Here is a 12,112-nt window from a genome sequence, read left to right on the forward strand (position 1 = left end):
CAATCTTGAACATGTCTGGATAAATCGGAAAATAGGTTTATAGAACTGTACTATGTCGTTTTTGGTTTTGTATTTCAAAAACTATTGAATTCCTTGGGCATTTTTTAAAAAGTCATGCATATTTTTATGAACACACATTATACCACTTGGTGAATAGCACAAAAGAAAAACAAGCAATTTCTCTACTGCTTTAAAAGGGAATGAACTTCTCTTTGAACAGAATCAAACCTACTTCTGCTTTAGGCCTGCACCTTCTCTATGAATAAAGACAGAGGACTAGAGTAACAACAGGTATTGAAGGGGCTTAAAGGTAATTTAGTCTAAGGATTCACCTTCCCCCTCAGTCTGCTTTTTGTGGGGGGGTTTTCCTGAGTCAAGAGTATGCTCCACAGCTTCTCACAGTAACATAAGCTGCAATCCACCTCCAAGGTTATTGTGTTAAATAATGGGTGTCAAAGTGTATGTTATGCTCATTGTTGGTATGGAGGATCCCTGTTTTTGGGATTTTTTTGTCAGTTCCCTTCATCAACACAGTTCCATAATGTTTTTCCTTTCATTGTGGGGCAGAGTTATGGCACTGTGTGTGATCAACATGCATTTATTTTCATTGATCCAGGAATTGTAGCCTCAAGCTTAGTGTTTTGAATCAGTTGGCAGCATATTCCAGAACAACTAGTGTAATTTTAAGTGCAGTCACTGCTTAACAACTTTCTCCCCAAGAAGACTGCAGATTATTAACTGGATAGGGACTTGTCATACAAATTTGGTATTTAGTGTAGGGACAAATGGCCAGTGTGTGGCACCTTGCTCTCCATTTAGATATGTTCTGATTACCACAGCCAACAGAGGACCAATTGTTTTGGCTGGCTTTCAGCAGCTAGGATGATCATGAGTTGAATTTGTACATGGTGACTCACACATCTTCTGTCTTTTATGACCTAGATGGGAAACCTGTATTTTTAAAATGAGATGTGCTGTGTACCTGATTGTATACGCAGTATGAATTCCATAGTTATATATAGTTATAGTCTTCATACGAGTATAGTTGGGCAGTAGCTTACAGATACAGTCTCTTTCCTATGCCATTGTTACTGCATATTATTTTACTTGCCTATGTTGCCCTGAGTTAGGTCAAAATGAGCTCTGCCTACCCTGTAGTCCATTTCAGCCATTCTGGTATGTTAGGAGATACCTTTGGTAATAAAATCAGAAGAACACTTGTGGGATACTGTGTCAATTTGATATTCCACAGATGAATGTGCCAGATGCTTTTTGGCTTGTATCAGGAATTATGTTATCTGAGGGAAATTGTGTCTATCCTATGAGTTACTAGAGACACATAGAGCCCAATTCAGTTGAGGAAGGGAGTAGACATGATACAGTTGTGCAATAGGTGCTTCTAAGAATAAGTAGACAGCATGGTGCCCCCTTCTAGTGGGATAGTCTTGATATATATGAAGACCTTGTTCAACCCATAATAAGTCAGAACCTGTTGAAATGAGGAGTTAAAGTATATATTACACAGGTGAATGGAATGACTGCTTACAATATGATCTACTGTGTAATAAAGAATGGCCTCAATGCCACTGAACCACAATATCCAAATTTATCTGCTTACTTACCTTGCTTCCTTAGCAGACCAGCATTTTCTGCCTCCTCTACTTCAGGCTCCAGCTTTCAGTTCACACTTTCAACTCCAGCCATTGATTTTAGGGAACCTAAGCCAGAAAAAGATGGATTAAAGTGTGAAAATTGATTTGGGCTATTGTGGCTCTAACCTATCCCTAACACAGGTCTGATGCCAGAGTATTGGCATAAAGTTACCATCCAGCTCTGAGGGGAAAATCTTGCAGCAAGTTCTGTGATTTAGGAGCTTCTGGTGGGGAGTCTGGCTAGCCTGGAAAACTGAAACACTCACCAATGAAGGGGGGGCAGAGCATGAGATTTAGGGATCTTTACCTGAAGAGTGGGCAAGCAAGCTCAAAGTTCCTCTGATAGGCTACCAGTAACTACGAAACAACCAGATCTTTTCCAAAGCAAGGTTTAGAATTTATTTAGGGAAATACAGGGGTACAGGAATTGAAAAGGTGCTCAAGCATAAGAACAGTGTAGTTGTTGTGTTCAGAGGGACTTGTATATGAAAAGTTACATGAAAGGAGAGAAAGAGAAAGTGAAGGAGAGCCAAACCTCTGGCTGAGTAGGAATTCTGCACCGGGGAATGGCCACAAGGAGAAGTGAGTGAGTGAGAGGGGGGATTTAAAGAATGGGAAAGGAGAGTTTTTAAGAGAAAAGGAGTGTACAGCTGGGTAGAGTATGTTGTCTGTTTAGATGATCCAGAGATTCAGAGCAGAGATAGTGCTTCCAATGATCCCAAGGAAATAGAAGGTTTGCTGGTTCCAGAAGAGCAGAGTTGGCAGGCTCTGAACCAGCAGAGAGGTGAGTTTGCACATTTTTAGCTGGCAAAACAGTGATAGTTATAGGAGCCCACATCTCTCTCTCTCTCTCTCTCTCTCTCTCTCTCTCTCTCTCTCTCTCTCTCTCTCTCCATCCATCCATCCATCCATCCATCCTATCATACTGGCACTTTCCAGCTCTCCCATTGGCTGTGCTGTGCACTCCATCAGCCATTGGCCTGTCAACCGCCGCTCAAGAATACTCGTGTGCCATTGGCTGTGTGTGCGGTCATTCCTCTCCTCCACCCACTGCTGGCTTGGCCACTTTTCCTTGTTAGAATAAACTGCCAAAACGGCTGTCTCTCCTGATGAAGACACTTCTCCTGCTTGGCTCCTCCACGGCTGGCTGGCTACTGAGGTGAGCTACTGGCTGTTAAACCATTCTCTTCTCCTCCTGCTGTGGGGCTCACTTTCCCTTCAGTAGCTGTTGCTAGGCAACCAAGCTTGGTTCTGTCAGTAAAAAGGCAGGGGCAGGAGGCCCTTTCCAGTCCTATTTTGACCTTTGTGGGGAATTCATTGGGGCCAGTATTGATTAGGGTTGACAGTTCCAGGTTTGAAATTCCTGGAGATTTTGTGGTGGAGTCTACAGAAGCCAGAGTTTGGGGAGGGGAGAGAAGAGGAGAGGCATCAGTTGAATAGAATGCCATAGAGTCCACCTTCCAAAGCAGTTATTTTCTCCAGGAGGAGAGAGATCTGTTGTCTGGAGTTCAGTTGTGATACCAGGAGATCTTCAGGCTCCACCTGGAGGTTGGCTACCCTAGGCCTGGCAGCACTCTCTGGGTGATGTGATGACACCTGACTGCCATGACTTAAGTAGCCTGGCTGCTTGCTCCTGTTCACCAGTAGCAGCCCCCCTAGGTCAGCCAGTGTGGCGTAGCAATTAGCGCTTCAGAGCAGGATCTGCCAAACCCAGGTTCTTGCTGTGGAAGCTGAGTGGGTGATTTTGGACCAGTCACAGAATTTTAGCCTAACCTACCTCACAGGTTTGTTGTGTAGATCATAGGGGGGAAGGAGTATGATGTAAGCTGCTTTAGTCCCCACTGCAGAGAAAGGCTGTACTTTTCCTATGTAGAGGCTGCAGGGAGGGGGAAGGAGATGGAAAGTTGAAGTCAGAGTGGCAGATAAAGGTAGGTTGATGGTTGGCTGGGAAGGAGATAGGGTTGCCTACTCCAGGTTGGGAAATTCCTGAAGATTTGAGGGATGGAGCCTGAAGAGGGTGGGTTTTGAGGAGGGGTGGGACCTCAGACAGGTGCAATGCCATAGACTCCACCCTCCAAACCAGCCATTTCCTCCTGTAGGTCCATTGTTGCCAATCTCCAGGTGAGGGATGGAGATCACTCAGAATTACAACTGCTCTTCAGATGACAAAAATCAGTTCCCCTGGAGAAAATGGTGGAATCTGTGTCATACCCTGCTGAGGTCACCACAGTAAATTGACACTTGAGTGCCTAAGGCCAGGGCACCTGCCCAGAGCCTCTTTCTAGAGCTTGTTGTATTTATTTCCACAACAGGCTTTATTCCTAGTCAAATAAATAATTGTGAAGTCCAGGAATTCAGGGTGAGTCCAGGATGAGAATCTCTGTGTTACCTGACTTCAATTGAGTTGGGGGGGGGTGCTTTCCCAGAAAGGTAACAAAAGTTCACTGCATATAGGTAGAGTGGACAAAAGAGCTGGTATGGTGGAGGCATCACCCATGCCTGCATCAATTTGGAAGGAGACATTCAGACAGAATTAGTAAAAGACAAGAAACCTAGGTCTCAATTTGGTACAAGAGGATTCAGTCCAGGAGGATGCAAAGAATAAATGGAAAGAAGTCTGAAGAAGTGAGCAGTGACTCATAAAAGCACATACCCAACCACAATTCTGTTAGTCTTTAAAGGTGCTACTGGACTCTTACTTTTTCTACTCCTATTACAAACCACAACATTCAAAACCCAGTGGGGGGACATTTTAACCTTCCAGGACATTCAGTTGCTGACCTAAGAGTAGCAGTTCTCTTACAAAGGAATTTGAAAGGGAGATTAGAAAGAGAGACTGCTGAATTGCAACTGATAATGAAGCTTGGGACAATGCAAACTCCTGGACTGAATTGAGACCTAGGTTGTTTCTCTCATTAACAATGCCTGCTATTGTCATTTGGCATCTGAAATCACTTCACTCTCCAAGATATAAGAATAGATGGACTCCCATTCTAGCTGTATCTGAAGAAGTGAGCAGTGACTCATGAAAGCTCCTACCCTGACAGAAACTTTGTTAGTTTTCACTAAAAAGGAATGCAAGCTGTACTGTTAGGTTTCTTCCCCTCCCTCATCTGTTAGAAATGGAAAAGGGGATTCATATCTTTCTCTGGCATGCTCTCTTTAGCACCCTCCCCCCCCCAAAAGAAGTCTGCAGGCAAACAAAAACAGCTGGAAGAAAATGTTGCTGGGACTGACTCTCATCCTCTCCCTCTCTCTCTCTGTCATGCTCTCTTTAGCTCCCCCCCCCCGAAGAGGTCTGCAGGCAAACGAAAGCTTATACATTATACATTGCTAGTCTTCTTAATAGAGCTAATGGACTCCATTTTTTTTCTCTCTCTCTGGCTCCCTCCCCTTCCCTCCCCAGAGGAGGAGGGGAGGAGACCTCAGCCAATCAAAGGAAGGCATCCCTTGAGGATCACTGACACCATTAGAATACGAATCATACAAATCCTGAGGATAAGAATTTAAAACATGTCTTAATTCCTTCATGGTAGTAAAAAGACAGATTTGGCCAACACTGAGTTTAACTGGTCAAACATATGATCCAACATTCTAGTACCCAGAAGTGAGACTTCTGCAACCTGTTTGACATCATAACTGACCTTCTCTTTAATTGCACCCAGTGGGTCAAAACCCTTACTAGTATCAGGGCAATCAGTGGTAAGTGGCTTACCTAGGGGAGCTGTAGCTGGAAATGTAGAAGCAGAATTAGGAGAACCATCCAACATGGAAACTTTGTGCCTCAGGAAGTTAACAGGAGTTATTTTTAAAATATATATTTATTTGTTTAAAAATAATAGGGGTACAGAAAAAGGATATATAGGGAATAGAAATGAAAATAATTATATAGGAATATTTACATTAACCAAGGACATTCATGTTGTATGTAGTACATTACACAGAAATAAAATATGTTCCAAGATACTTCATTTCTCAACTCCCCCTTTAGAGTTTTAGCATAGCAATGAAGATTACAGCATCATCAACAAGGAAAGACAAGGAACAATTAAATAGGAATAAGGGTTTTTTTGTATCTATTCTACCTATACAAAGAAGGAGTTAATCTTGCTCTGCTTAGAGGGCCCAAAAGATAGTGAATCAGCTGCCCCTCATGGGCACTTTTGGGTAACTGGGGTCCCTATAGCTTCAAAACCCAGCTAGAAAAGACTGAACCCCAACCCCTAAAGAAGGTGACTGATAATATCATGACAAAAAATTACATTTTGCTAAACAACCCTTGATTATTAACTGTCTTTTTAGGAAATAGAGAAGAGACATGGTCTCTCAGATGGAGAAGAAACAGTCACAGGAGACAAGTGAATGTTAGTGCCTTGCTGCACTCACAGAGACCCTTCCAATCCAGTCCAGTGGCTGTACTGTGGCCATAGGTCTATCAAATGCTTGCTTTAATAACAGGGTGATGGAATATCTTGTAAAATGACTGACAGGTCTTGTTTTGCCAAAGCTACCTGTCGCAAGTGGCACAAATGCATGAAAATAAGGGCAATCCGGCTAATGGTGTGAGGCCAGCAGGCTAGCAGCTTCACTTCCCCCATACAGGGATGGCTCTAGACAGCGCCAGATGGAACCGCAAGTAGGCTTCCAAAACTCTCAGGCTGCTGTGAAGTAATAACAACTCCCAAAAGATTGCTGGTAAGCATCGGCTGTGGGTCTGTTCCTGCTGTCCAAAAAGCTAGCAAAACAATATATAAAGCTGATGTTTAGAGGCTTACAGAGGCCTAGCTGAGTCCAGATGATGGCTTTCAGCCAGTATCAGCTTTGCTTCCCTCACTATGCCAGACAACTCTTAGAAAGTTCAAAGCTTTTAAGAAAAATGTAGGGAGAAACACAAAACACAAGATTAACTGAATAAGTGTTCAAGTGAAGGCTGTCCATTTACTGACATTGGGCCAATAGCTTCTCTGCTCTCCACTCCCACAGCAACCTCAGACACTTGACAAGTTTTTAGAGGTCTTGGAAATGATAATAACAGACTTCCAGAACAACTTGAAATGGGCTTTGGCAAGCTGAAGATTGTTAATATCTTACTAGTATTTTGCCAACGCAGAGCTCAAAGGAAAACATCTGCCATTTCTCTCTTCCCCCCCCCCAACAAGTCTTCCCCCAATGTGGAATGGAAACGAATGGGTTATTCTCATATAAACCCCAGGTGTCGAAGAACCTAGATGCTCTAGGTGGCACTCTTGAGCCCCCCTAAGGTTTTAGGATTTGTGTCACAGGGACTAACTCTGGTTAACCCACGCACCTGTCGTTACTTTCTAGTTAGGACTTTTTGTGCAAGAAGGGAGAAGAGAGAAGTGACCATGTCCTGCCTGATTTTTATTTATTTATAGTTTGATGTTATTTAAACAATGAGGGAGGGAACAACTGTAGCTGTTCTCTATACATGGTGCATTTTGTCCTAAGAAGAGAAGTGCAGTCATGCATTAGACTTGCTTTTTTATGATGGGTGTCATAGACTTGTGTTCATGAACAACCGATTTGATCAAATGAATTAGTATTCTGAAAAGCACTTCAGTATTATAGGGAACACAGTGGATGGCTGCCAAGAAATGTGTAGTTAGCTCACTAGTTTTCTTCTTCAAAGAGTGAATGCTGCATTCCGTAGCATCAGTAATTTTTAAAATACATTTAATAACAGGATAGGATGTTACTGTTCTATACTGTGTTGCCTCTGTACTGTGGCTTAGCATCCCTGCTGTTCTGGAGATAATTGTGTTCTTGTATTGTCAATAACAGCAAGATAAAATCTAGGTTCAACAACAATAATGTTCTGAATGAAATGGCAAATTCTGCTTTAAAAGTGCACTTGAAGCCTTTCTAAAGCTCTGTCTTCAAAGAGGCTCTATGCTATGCCAGCTTACTCAATGTGAAATAATTTCCCTCCCAATTACAGGCTGCTAGAAGACAAATCAGAGTCAATCCTTATTCTGTAGAAGAAACCTAAAGTAGAAAGCTCCAATAAGCACAAGTCTATATAAATACCATTCTTTTGCCTTGCACATTGAATACTGATAACCAGGACTCTTTTTGTAGAAAAAGCCCAGCAGGAACTCATTAGCATAATAGGCCACACCCAACAGCAAAACTCATTAGCATATTAGGCCACACCCTGACAGCACCATTCATTAGCACATTAGGCCACACCCCCATGTTACTAGGGCTTTTTTTTGTAGCAGGAACTCCTTTGCATGTTAGGCCACACACCCCTAATGTAGCCAATCCTAATGAGTTTCTGCTATTGGGTGTGGCCTATTATGCTAATGAGTTCCTGCTGGGCGTGGCCAACTCAGGAGCCAGCCGGAACTCCGTTCCTGTGCGTTCCTGCCCAAAAATAGCCCTGCTGATAACACAAGTGTATTCTCCGGTCAGTAGGAACCAGAGATCTTCGACGTGGTCTCTGTGCTTCACACCCATGGGATCTAGTGCACACGCGGTGGATTGATTGTTGCTGTAGCAAGCTCTTTTAATGGATTTTCGCGCCCAGACCTCAGGCATGCGCAGGAACCCCACCGTGCATGCCCAGAGGGGTGGACGCGGTCATCCCGCCAGTTCCTTTCTTACCGTTGCAAGGGAAAGACCTTTTTCTTCGTCGGTCTGATGGGTTCGCGTGTTTTTGGCTTTTTGCCTCACGGCTCTTTGGAATTTTCCTCAGTTTATTCTTTTTCTTCGTTGTTCTTTCAAAAAACTTAAAAAAACCCTTTTATTTTCTGCTGAGGGGGAGGTTGCCGCTTTACCTTAGTCGGGCCTTCAGGCTACCCCCCCTCACCCCTTCTTTCTTCTTCATTTTGGTTTTTATGGAGAAGAAGTGGGGCTTTTTAAATAGGTGCAAGGGTTGCGGTAGTAAACTTGCTTCTCCTGACCATCATACCCTTTGCATACTTTGTCTCAGAGAGTCTCATCGACCTGAATCTTGTCGCCACTGTGCTCGCTTTTCAAACCAGACCCGGAAAAACCGAGCTGCGCGCCTTAAAGTGGCCCTGGTAGAATCGGCTCTACATCCTTCCTCAGCGATGGACGCCGAGAAACCATCGACTTCCAACGGCTCCAGCATCGAGGCCTGCCTCCGATATCGGCCAACCAACACCGAAGCCTCTGGCGTCAAAGGCGCAATCCTCCGCTTCCACGCCGGTGAAAAAGAAGTCCAGGCCAAGTAAGGCGCAAAAGTCCGCAAAGAAGGGCTCTTCCAAACCCCTTAAGGCGGCAAAGAAGGGGAAAGTAGCGGTGGCTGCACTGGGTGATGCCCCTAAAGTGCCTCCCAGTCCAACGACTGTATCAATACCGGAGGCCCAAGTCCCTCCACCAATACCGACCATCCATGTCTTGGATTCCCCTGTCCACCAAATAGAGCGTCCTTCGAAACGGTAGAGCTCCTAAGTCATGAAATGGATGCAGAACCTTCTCCGTCTCCTTCCCCGTCGTCGACGGTATCGGAAGCTCCCGACATCGATCCACGTCAGCACCGATATGCTTCATGTGACACACAGCGTCACCCTCCACGTCTGCACAGTCATGCTTCATGTGACACACAGCGTCACCCTCCACGTCTGCACAGTCAATCTGTCGATATCGACAACCGAGATTATACGGGCTCCTCTCAAAGACATGCTGCCGTTTTCTCTCCAAGACGTCTACGGTCTAGAAGTCGATCCCCACGAGTCTTCTTACCCCCGCCACCACCTTTGTCTTGGGAATCAACGACAGATGAGGTATCTGTATGGGGCTTATCTACCATCCTTGCCATGGCTGACTCCGGTGAGCTATTCCGACTGGGATCGATATTCATCCCACTCTGCTCATAGATCGAGATCGCCCCACAGGTCGAGACCTTCAGCATCTCTCTCTCATCCTCCTGCAGACGATCCTGCCCAGCATAACTTGGATCACAATTGTCCTTCCAACCCTCAGGTCATTTAAACCCCAGTCGTTTCCACCCCTGTCATTCCACCAAGACCTTTAACTGGTCAACAGGACACTCCTGTCCAAATGCCACACCAGGAGTCCTCTGATTCAATGGAAGACAATTCCGATACCGAAGCATCTGAGGCTCACACCTCCCCTGATCATAAGTCTCCTAATCAGGCTGTCGCTGATGATTTGCCCATCTCCCCATCCGACAATCTCACATCATACACAGATCTTGCAAAGAGAATGGCCCATTCCCTAGGCCTCTCCGTCTTTCAGCAACATCTGCAAGTGACGGATGCGGTCTTTGACATCGTCCAGCTTGATTTGTCTTCCACTCTGGCATTACCCATGTCCACTGTCCTTTTGCAAGCTACAAAGGCACCATGGGAGAAACCTTCATCAGCCCCGGTGTCCACAAGATGACTGGACCATATGTACAGAGTCTAAGAGACAGGTGCCAAATTCCTATTCTCCCATCCTCAACCAAACTCTATGGTTGTAACATCCTCCTCAAAATCTAAACAAACACACTCTGCACCTTCAGACAGAGAAAGTAAAAAATTGGACGCCTTTGGCAGATGCTTCTATTCCACTGGAGCGTTGGGTGTCAAAACCACTAACTATCTGGCCTGCATGAGCAGGTATCAATATACTCTCTGGGAAAGGTTCTCCGAACTATTGACCCACCTTCAAGAAGACAAGCTTCAGGCAGCCAGGGTCATTCAGAAGGAGGGCATGGTGTTGGCAAAACAACAAATAAACACTTCAAAGCATGCCCTAGATGCATCTTCAAGGACGATGGCCTCTGCTATAGCACTCCGGGGACATTCCTGGCTCCGCAATACCACTCTCCCTCTGGATACTAGGTCTTATGTTGAAGATCTTCTGTTTGACGGCCTTGGCCTCTTCAACACCACTACTGATTCTACACTCCAGGAATTAGACAAGAGCATAAAGGCTTCTCGAGCTCTAGGAGTGTCACCCTCTGTGAGACAACAATACCGTCTCTGTACCTGGTCAGGGTCTTGGCAGAGGCCTGCACCAAGTCGTCAGTCTCCAGACAGACAATGGAGACTGCGTACGTCTTCGGGAGGTCAAAAACCTCCATACCAAAAACCAAGGTTTGGATCCGGGCAATAGTCTTCCCGTACCAAACAGGTCAAACCCTCCAAGCAGAGTTTTTTACTTCCCTGTCACCGAGTCAGTTCAAACCCATCTATCACCCTTCCTTCATACTTGGCGTCACATCACCTCGGACATGGGTGCTGTCAATCATGACCCGAGGCTACTGTATCCAATTCCACCAGAACCCCATTACTCCGGTCGTTGTCTCCACACCCCCTTCCCCACCTCTCCTGGAAGAGGACAGGATTTTATTCCCGATACTTCACAGTCCCGAAGAGAGATGGAGGGGCTCGACCCATTTTAGATCTAAGGGCACTGAACTGTTTTGTAACCTACCATCGCTTCCGCAAAGTGTCCTTACAGCAGATTATGCCACTCCTGCAGCAACACGTCTGGATGGCCACCCTCGACCTCCAAGACGTGTACTTCCACCTCACCATCCACCCCTCCCACCGCCAATACCTAAGCTTCGCGATTGGTCAACAGCATTACCAGTATGCAGCCCTGCCATTCGGCCTGTCCAGCGCCCCAAGAGTCTTCACGAAGACTCTGATTGTGGTTGCGGCTTTCCTTCGTCTCCGGGGTATCTCTATTCAACCCTATATCGACGATTGGCTTTTGGTAGCACCTTCCCAGAATGCCCTGGTCTCAAACATCACCGAGACACTGGCACTACTAAAGGATCTGGGCCTACAAGTCAATCGAGAAAAGTCTCAATTGAGTCCAGTCCAAAGAATAAAGTACATCGGCACTATACTAGACTCCACGACATGCATGGCTTACCTGCCTCAAGACAGAGCGGCAGACATCATTTCCTTAGCCACCGTCATCCGTACCCACCCTTCTGTCACTGCCTTCCAAATCCAAAGGCTACTTGGCCTTATGGCTGCAACTACGTCAGTTCTCGTCTTTGCCAAACGGAAAATGTGTCGTTTACAACTGTGGTTCATCCGGAATTACAACCCAGCGAACAACGCTCACACTGTCGTCCTATCCCCCCCTCCCAACATACGAGACTCGTTACTTTGGTGGACTGTCCCTTCCAATATCTTCTAGGGAGCACCCTTTTACCCTCCGTCACCCCAAATCACCCTGACCATGGATGCTTCCCTGTCGGGATGGGGTGCACACATGATGGGTCTGTGCGTCGGGGACAAATGGGACGCGCAGAAGAGGAAGCAACACATAAACTTCCTAGAACTGCTGGCAATACAACATGCTGTCACCAGCTTCCTACCTTTAATCAAGGGAAAATGTGTCACGGTCCTCACGGACAACACCACGGCGCTCTCTTATGTCAACAAGCAAGGAGGCACTGTTTCCCTACGCCTCTGCAACCTTGCCATCCAATTATGGAACTTCTG

The 12,112-nt window shown here is 45.6% G+C and overlaps 1 protein-coding gene across 1 annotated transcript in view; it reads left to right on the top strand.

The window, feature by feature from the left end:
• LOC107120373 (attractin-like protein 1) overlaps positions 1-12,112 on the top strand; it is a 910,146-nt gene that overhangs the window by 229,023 nt on the left and 669,011 nt on the right.

Source organism: Gekko japonicus, unplaced genomic scaffold (genome assembly GCF_001447785.1).
Source record: "Gekko japonicus isolate JY-2015 unplaced genomic scaffold, Gekko_japonicus_V1.1 scaffold288, whole genome shotgun sequence".
Classification (NCBI taxonomy): Eukaryota; Metazoa; Chordata; class Lepidosauria; order Squamata; family Gekkonidae; genus Gekko; species Gekko japonicus.